Here is a 10,094-nt window from a genome sequence, read left to right on the forward strand (position 1 = left end):
GTCGTCTGCACCTGTGGTTTTGATTTGAGATTTTTATCCTCTCGAATTCTCTCGACAATATCTCAAATAAAAATCATTAGTAATAAGCACAATTCACGAGAGAAGCATATAGTTTTCACCACATCTCCACGCGAGTTGTTGTCTAAGAAGCGAAGTCATCTTTCCATGTACCTATTTTGGAATGAAATAAATGGCAACAATAAATACAACAATCCTCCTGGTTGTATAATTATGACATTTGTCGGTTGAATATACTTTCAGAGTGGGGTGGCCCTTTTGGACACAGACGATACTTTTTGCAGAACGATCCCTACAGCCGTGTAATCTTATGCTAGTGTGGCAACCCTTTTGATTACGTATATCACTTGCTGTATGTGGAATGATAACCTCTCTGGTTTATCACTTGCTGTATGTGGAATGATAACCTCTCTGGTTTTAGCCGATGATCGATTTATAAATTTTCTTTAAATTGTCAATGTTTGGATAATCTTGTGCATTATTTAAAGTTGGATACGAGGTGACTTACAAATATCTTTTGAATTTCTAGCTTTTAGGTAATCCTGCACATTATTCGACTTTGGATAAGAGATGGCTTATAGATATCCCTCCAGTCGCTATCTTTCAGGTGTTCCTGCACATCATCCGACCTTGGATACAATATGACTTATAGATAATCCCTCAAATTGTTAGTCTTTGGGTAATCCTGCACATAATCGATCTTGGATATGACTCGACTTATAGAGAACCCTTAGACGTATCAATTTGATAATCTTGCATATTTTCTGGTAAGGATTTAGTTGTGACTTGTGGATAACCTTTGAACTATCGATTTTTGGGTGATCTTGCACACTTATCCGGTTAGGATCTTGTTGTGGCTTACGGATGACCTACAGGCTATCAACTCATAGGTGATCTTGCACACTATCCTATTTCAAATAATATGACTTATAGATGACCCTCAAATTGTCAATTTCTAGGAAACTTTATATATCATTCATCCTTAGATAGAGACTTAAAGGCGTCCCTTCAAATTGTGTGCTCTCAATGCATTCAGATGTTGATTCATGAAAAGATAATGATATCCTCGATGCCAGCGTTGTGTCTAGCATGTCCATTAGATATATTAAATGATGATGATATCCTCAACGCCAGCGTTGTGTCAGCGTGTCAACAGATATTAAATAATGATGAAATCCTTAATGCCAGCGTTGTGTCTAGCGCGTCAACAGATATTAAATAATGATGATATCCTTGACGCCAACATTGTGTCTAGCATGTCAACAACTATTGAACGCTTTCTGGGACGATGGTATGAGATGACTTTCACGGCAATGATATGAAATGGCCCTTGCGGCAATGATATGCGATTGCCATAGTGGCAATGATATGTAATGACCTTTCTGGCGATGATATGTAATGGCCTCCGGCGATGATATGTAATGTCCTTAGCGGTTATGATATGCGATTGCCCTGGCGGCAATGATATGCGGCGATGATATGTAATGGCCTTTGCGGCGATGATATGTAATGGCCTTTGCGGCAATAATATGTAACGGCCTTTGCGGCAATGATATGTAATGACCTTTACGACAATGATATGCAATGGCCTTTGTGAAAATGATATGTAACGGCCTTTATGGCAATGATATGTAATGACCTTTGCGACAATGATATGCAATGGCCTTTGTGGAAATGATATGTAATGGCCTTTGCGGCAATGATATGCAATGGCCTTTGTGGAAATGATATGTAATGGCCTTTGCGGCAATGATATGTAATGGCCTTTGCGGTAATGATATGTAATGGTCTTCGTGGTAATGATATGTAATGGCCTTCGCGGCAATGATATTTAGTGACCTTTGCGACAATGATATCTAATGACCTTTACGGCAATGATATGTAATGGCCTTTATGGCAATGAGATGTCATGGCCTTTGTGGAAATGATATGTGATGGCCTTTATTGCAATGATATGTAATGGCCTTTGTGGCAATGATATGCGATGGCCTTTACGACAATCATATGTGATGGCCTTCGCGGCAATGATATGTAATGGCCTTTGCGGCAATGATAAAATAATTTTTCCTGGCTTCATTCATCAGTGTCCTGCTTTCTACATGCACCTGTACTCAAGGTAGACGATTAGTAGACACAAAGTCGCTTTTACTAGCGACTATTTTTAGGAAACTTCTAAATATAATATTTGTAAAGAAGACGAAAAGCTTTTATTTGTGTTTCATGATCTCAAGAAATAAGGTGGACAAATCAAAAGGTCCTCAATAAATGGGTATCAAACCCATTTTTAGGGCTACCCTAAAATACCATTCTTGAGCATTGCTACTCTGGTGTGGCTCCCAATTTGCTGGGGATTTTTTGAAAGAGACTTATTTTTGTGTATTGATCCCTGCATCCACAGAAAAATGATTAGTTTGAATGAAATTACTCCGTGTTGACCTCTTTCGATCCTTGATTTGCTTCTCGCCATCTTTCAGGTGCTTCGTCATGCTGGGACCTCCACCCCTAACTCTCCATCTCAATTGATGTCTAGGAAAATACTAATTAAAAGATTTATGAGGATTTTTGAAAGTAGTCTTAAAGCTTAGAAAATAGTTTTGAAAGCTTTAGAAAGTCTCTGCCAGTCATGTCATGTGCTAGTCCAACGACTATCTTTTCCTTAATTCTGACAATGTCCGACATTTGACGGAGGATTGTTAGGGATTCAACATTGTCGAGGCTCTCTACCAGAAGTTTTTATCAAAGACGGTGATTTAATCTTCCTAGACTTTATCACAGGTGGTGATTCTCCAATCTTAACTTTGACCTCTTATGCTGGGGAATTTGAAATATGTTCCAGCGTCTAGTGGAAATTTTGAGGTCTTCCCTCAAAATTTCTGCCCCAGTTTAAAGTTGTTTGTGATGATACCAACTCGAGTGGATCTGAAGTCTTTGCTGATCTTCATTCTCTTTGTTCGGTGTCGATCTTCTCTTGTGAATTTTTGAGGTTTCTTCTAAAAAATTCTTCCCCAGTTTCCATTTCCTGGGTTATATGACCGAGTCGTTGGGGCGCCTACGTATCCCGTTGAAGCAGGAATTAGGTCAAACATAGTTCAGAACTACGTTAGGGATATACAAAAGAAATTAATGGGTTGTCCAAAGCCGACATAGGCCACCTACGTATCCCTTTCTTGGGAATTCAGGTCATCATGTAGTTCATACATAAAGGGAAAGGATAATTTCCTAAGGGGTTGACCGAAGCCGACATAGACCGCCTACGTATCCCTTTTGGGAATTTAGGTCAAACGTAGTTCGTACATAAAGGAAAAGGATTCTAGGTGATTACACATCATAAAATTGATACTATTATAAATGAGATTACAAATAAGCCAAGAAACAAAAACTATAACATCTTTCAAGCATGATATATCTTTACCACATCATAATTAATCAGTTTGATATATCTTTACCACATCATAATTATCAGTTTGGTCCACTCTTGACCATCCGTCTCAGGTAGGATTAGGGATCCTCCAGGTTGGGCTTCTTTTGATTGTCACATTCCTTTATATCTACTACTAATCGCTCCTCATCACCTTTTCTGTTCATCATTATTTCCTTTGCCTTGTTCATCTTACCCTTGACATGACATGACATTGACAGGTTTTTAAATTAATGCTACCAAAATAAAGCATGCTAGATAATCATATTTTAAAAAATAACTACTTAAATAAAGGGAGGCCTTTTGAAAAATAAGAAAATAAAACTATGGCTTATGACCTACACAAATGTGGGCCCATGCCTTTTTGAAAGTTGTAAAACACGAAACGAAAATTTGAGAGATAAAAGGGTGGATCACGGGGCCTCCTCTGGATCATCACCAATTTTAAAAACTATTAGTAATTGCCTTTCCATCTACTACAACGGTCGACGAATTAGGAGCGGAGTGAAAGTCCAATTTTGCAAAGCCTCTCCTGGTGCAACCTTTTTTACCCCACTGTGTTTTGAAAAATCTTCTGGTACAACACTGCATCCCTTGAACATATTTTCTATACCATCCCCAGGACCATCATCATTTAACTTCTCATGTATGGGGAATGATTGGTGCAGGAGTGGCGATGGTTTAGACGTACTCTCCTTTGAATTATCTTCGATCTCATCTTCTTTTCTCAGCTGCTACTCTATTCCATGCTTAAATGCTTTTTCTGGGACCATAACAGGCTCAATAATTCTTTCCAAATCCTTACTTAAGACGGCCACAACTTTCCCTATCTTTTCCACCTCTTTTGTTCTTTTGAGTCCTTCTGAATTTACCTTAGTGATGGCCTTACTGGATGCCCATTCACCCTCTATTTCAATCATGTTAGCTGTAGGCCCCCCATGGTTAGGCAATGGATTACTGTTAACATTTGTTGTAGGTGCCTGGAGCGTGATGATCTTCTGATCGATTAAATCTTGGATCCTATGTTTCAGGTTGCCACAATCCTCTGTACTGTGCCCCGCCGCTCCTAAATGATAGGCACAATGTTGACTTGCATTAAAAAATTAAGAGTTAGGATTGACATGCCTTGGCTGTATTGGTTGCAAATGACCAGTATTCTTTAATCTTTTAAATAATTGGGTGCGACTTTCAGCTAGTGGGGTGAAGTTTCGGGGAGGTTTCTTTTCGTGGTTTGGACATTGGGGGTTGTATTGGCTTTGATTTGGAGGAGGAGGTGCTTGGTGATAATTTGGAGGCGCTTGGAAATTTGTTCGGTTATTTAGTGGAGTGAATTGAAAATGAGACTGATAATTTGGAGGTAGAGCTGGGTATTGGGGAAAGGTATTTGGCTGTGGAGCTTGGTATGAGGATTGGATGTTTGGGAGTGGAGTTTGGTACTGAGGTTGGGCATTTGAGAGTGGAGCTAGGTATTGGGGGTGGGCGTAGAACACGTGCTGAAGGTTGGGTGACAGCGGAGAAGATAAAACATTTCTAAAGTTGAACCTCGTTTTTGTTTTTGCATCAGGACTAGCAGAAATCACACCTACATCTTTCTTTTTCTTTTCGAGAACATGACAGTCGCAGATGACGTTGGGGTTTTAGCAATTTTCCTTGTTCGAATACATTCTTCCAATGATTATCCTATTTTTACCAAATCCGCAAAAGTTTCCCTAACAGCGAACACCATCCTAGTAAAATATTCTCCTTCTTGAGCGCGAGATAACACAGATACCATTTCCTCTTCGGACATGGGGGGTTGCACTTTGGTGTCTTCTTTCCTCCAACAAAAATCATAGTCTCAAAAACTCTCAAAATTACTCTGTTTGATCCGATCTAGTGAATATCGATCAGGGATTATTTCAATGTTGAATACGAACCATTCAAGGAAACCCTTGGCCAATGCTTTCCAATTAGTCCACTTTTTTGGCTCCTGAGACATGAACCACTCCAAGGCTTCGCCACTCAAACTTCGACTGAATAGGCGCATCAATAACGCCTCATTTTTTCCTATCCCTACCAGTTGCTCACAGTACCTTCTCAGATGGGCCATTGGATTTCCGGTACCATCAAACATCTCAAAGTTACGGACTTTGTACCCATCTGGTAGGTCTACTCCCGGGTGAACACATAAATCGTCATACCCCAAACCGTCATGGTCCCTGGCTCTATGAGACTCTTTGATCCTCATGATCTCTTCCTTCATAGCTAGTAAATTCCTTTCATGCCGGGTCCTTCACTCTTTCTCCTTCTCCTCGTAATGGTCTATTTTAGGGTTAGTAAGGGGTTCATAAATATCAGGGGATATGATGGCTTGAGGGGGATTTGGAAGGGAGGCTTGATTTTCCAGAAGAAAAGAACTTGGTTGGTAAGTGGGGAGGTTGTTTTGGAATTTGGAAAGGTTCTGTGGACTTTGTGAGTAGTTTGGCGGAATATGAGAAGGATTTTGCGAATTTGGAAATGAATTTGGTGGATTCGAAGGTAGGTTTGACGTATTTTGTGGGTTTGAGAGTGAATCTTGCGGATTTGGGAATGCATTTTGTTGATTTGAAAATGTGTTTTAAGGATTTGGAGATGGATTCGAAGACGGGTTCTGTGGGGTTACAGATGGATTTTGTGGATGGTAGGCGTCTAGGTTATTTTCACCATTAGTATTTTGGACTAATGGAGGAGCGGAGATGGATGATACATATTTGGTTGATCCCCGAGAATAGGTGTGCTGAGGGGAGAGATTTGGAGTCCCGTGTCCTCCTGGAGTGGGGGCATTGACGGTGATGACCAAGTTATCCAAATCTCGAGTGCGATTTATTTCCTTCTAAAGCATTTCTAACTTTCTTGCAAGTTCCGCAATCATCTCATTTTGTTCCGCTATCGCATTGTCCCGGATAGTCAGTGCATTTTTCTTGTCATTTCCTGTCATTTTTGAATGATGGTCAGAGGATGGGATTTTGTGCGCTTTCAATTGGGTGAAGTAGGGATGTTCTGCCAGCTTATATCAACACGGAGTAATTTCTATTATCTGTAAAGTAAAACAACTCAAAGGCAGATGTGTTAGTTTCCGTATATGATAAGTAATGCAAAATATTTGACAGGAAATAGACACATAGAGTTGTTTGAGTCATATCTAAATTCATCCATAGGACGTAGTGGATAAACTTGCCTTTGATTTAAACAAACACACATAAGCACATAAAACAGTTATATTATACAAAAATATTATAATAATGTGTATCCTAGCTGGGGTGACCCTTTTTGAGCCAAGGGTTCAGGCCTAACAATTTTTGAAGAAAATATATGCTTCCTCGAAGTCAATCCATTAATCCCCAACTTATATAGGCACGAGAAAAGGCAAAAATGCCTACAAAAGATAACGAAAAAGGGATACAATCTTTTGGGAAAAAAGGGAAATAACATAAAAGAAGATAAGTTCCCGCGCAGGGGAAATAGAAAAACTAGCTACTGGAGGCTCCTTCATCTGCCTTTGACTTCTTTGCCTTGTTTACCTCCTGTGCTATTTGATACCTATTGATGATAAGATGAATCCCGCATAATTGTACTTTGCAGTCGTAAGTCATTTTCCCTATACTATTGAGTTGGGAGGCCATGCTATCATCCAAATCGATTAGACATTGCCTGGCATCATCAGCTTCTTGCCTAGATCTTTTCAACTCTTCCCTCAACATACGTATTATTAAAGCTTTCTCCATGTGTACCTTCTGGTGCGTGATTTCACTTTTCTGGAACTCATCTTGTAGCCTGTGGAGCCGAATTTGATGCTTGGATTCTACATCCACAACCCGAGTGGGCACATTTGGTCCCGGAATCAATGCTCTGCCGAGACTTTTTTTTAACCACTCCTTGTAAGTGTTGCTGACTTCAGGGTCATGCTCTATATGAAAAGTCACTTTCGTCCACCTTCTTCTTCTCCATCCATTTATCATGTCGTCTTTGAGCGGAGACTCACTTTTCGTTGTATTCGATGAAAAACCTAAGCATGGAATCTATTTGTGGTGCCTCCTGCTTGATCTCGAATTGCCTAAGAACTCTACCAGGATTGTAGGAACGGGTCCCTCTGAGATCGGTTAGCACCAGGAAAGGCTACTTGCCCCCTCGACTAGTGTATTTCCCTGAACGAAGAGAGTTAATGGATCATTGCACATCGTCATCTCTTAATTCCCCAAAAGTCTTAAACCAAAATTCGTGATATGATTTCCTTTTGAACTTGTGCAGAAACAACCACATGTCCTGCGAAGACATCATATCCACCCTTGTTTTATGATCAGGTTGTACCATTCTCGAATCCTTTACCAAATGCTTCATCATCCACCATTGTAATATGAGGTTGCAATCTTGAAAGAAACTATTTTTGACTTGACACTTTCCCAAGGCTCGATATATGTCGGCGATAATCATGGGATCTAAATTGTGGAATACCTTGTTAGAATCGTAATCTACTCCAAAGAAAAGTGCATGACCCACCGTAAAAACCCTTGGATGAATTGTGCCATTTTCCCCCTGTGGGAACACCATGGTTCCGAGTAGACCTACCGCAAACGCAAAGGCTCTCATCTCCTTCCATTTTGCTTCGGACTCAAATTTATGTCCAAATTTGTGGAAGGCATTGAATCTTCCAAACCGACGATACAACTCCCGAAAAGTGATATTTTCTCCCTTACGTTCCCCTAGCCAGGTGTCATCGTCAGTTAAAAATGCCTCTTTGATTGTTTGACGGTCCCACACGGCAGGAACTAAAATGTTCTTATCAGGTTTTTCCTTTCTCTTGAAACACATTTCAATACTCTCATAGCAAATTAACACTTCTTCAATGGTAGGAGTCAATTCCACATCCCCGAAGTGAAACACTATATTCTGATCATCCCAAAAAGTGGTAAGCACGTGGATCATTTCGGGTCAAGCATCTATTTTGATCGATGAAGGCAGGTGTCCAATGTGTGTTCTAACAATTTTTCTCTCTTCTGCACTCATATAGTCCCACCATAGTTTCAGGTAATCGTCGGATTTAGTAACCATCTTGAACTTCTCGCGGGAATGCAATTGAGCCATATCTACACGAAAGCAAACAAAGATAAGCCTTCCCCCGTACCCCAAAGGGTAACGGATTGAATTAGATAAGCATATATTTCTTTAACACATAAATATGATTCATCTGCAATTGACTCGGGGTCAATGGACGCAGGGCGGGTTTTCTAATGGACCCAATACCTCGCTCGGGTATTGTGTCATTCTAAGATCATGCCTAAAATAGGGTTTTGGTTTCGCTCTATCCTAAGTATCTAGAGTGGGTTTGAACAGTGGTTCTCAAGCGGACAACTTGAATTTGAAAATACAAACAACCATCAGACAACTCACGTGCTAATAAACTGTTTGTATTTCCAACACATTTTTGGAATTGATCAATAGGGGCCGGGATACCCACGAAACCCCAAAACAGTTTAAATAATATAGGAATATGCCATGCGATGTGATAGTTAGACTTTACAAAATCGAAGCATATAAACACATAAACAGTTAATCAAATAAAGAAATCAAACAATTGGTTAGAACCCAGTTCCAAATCCCTAGCAGAGTCGCCATTTCTGTTTTGCGAAAATTTTGACTTTTTGAGAGAGTCGCCACTTAATTTTGAAAAGGAATTAAGAAACTTTTAGAGAGTTACTTAAAATGATTCAAAAGAGGAAAATCGCTTTAAGTTTTTAAGATTCTGAGTAAGTGGTTTTTATTAACGTTTTAGGAAGGTGTTAGGCACCTAAAACGTATGCTAACTTGCGGTTATCCGATCTGTTTGAGAACATTCTTTTGATTAATTTCTAAAAGATTAATTTACCAAAAAAATGATTGATTTTAGAAATATTTTGAAGGTTTACAAAAATTAGTTTTTAGCGAATTCATTAGGGGATTTAACTAGGTTCGCACAAGGCATGCAAAACAAATAATCAAAAAGAAAAGGGAAAGGGGAGAAGTAATGATTTAGGTTTTGAAGCCCAAACCTTTGAACCTGTCCTAATCTAGTTGGGTTTTCAACCTATTTCTCCTTTCACCTGTCCCATTTCTATGTTTTCGAGCCCTTTGGCTCGAGTTTTTGCTTCACCGGTATTAAGTACAATTTTAGCTTCTAGGCCCAAAATAACTCAAGCAATAAACAGATAAAACAATGATAAATAAATAAATATTACAATAATGGATTAAGAAAAAAGGAAAGGCTAGCGATTCGTATTGTCACTTCAAGGGTGGGGCTTTAACCCCGTTCCCGTCTTCGACTTTCTTTCATCCGTATATAGTTCGACTCTAAACTCTCTTTCGGCTTGACTTGAAAACATAGGCCTTATTGGCCCATGAAGAATATCTGGAAAGGGAAGAGTCCGTGGGACTCGAATGATGTCCATGCATGGAAAGAAAAATAAAACACATTAGTATATAATCTAAATTAAAGAAAGGAGAAAAGCCAACAAAAAGAAAATAAAAATAAAGTGAGGGAAGTTAGATAACACGTGTTCAAAGAAAGGCAAAACTGCAAGAAAAACTAATGCGGATTTAACGAAAAGAAAAATTGGCAACGTGGTATGGGTTTCAAACAATCAAAAGCCGATTAGGGATAGTAATC

The sequence above is a fragment of the Capsicum annuum genome, chromosome 10 (genome assembly GCF_002878395.1).
Source record: "Capsicum annuum cultivar UCD-10X-F1 chromosome 10, UCD10Xv1.1, whole genome shotgun sequence".
In the NCBI taxonomy this organism is placed as follows: Eukaryota; Viridiplantae; Streptophyta; class Magnoliopsida; order Solanales; family Solanaceae; genus Capsicum; species Capsicum annuum.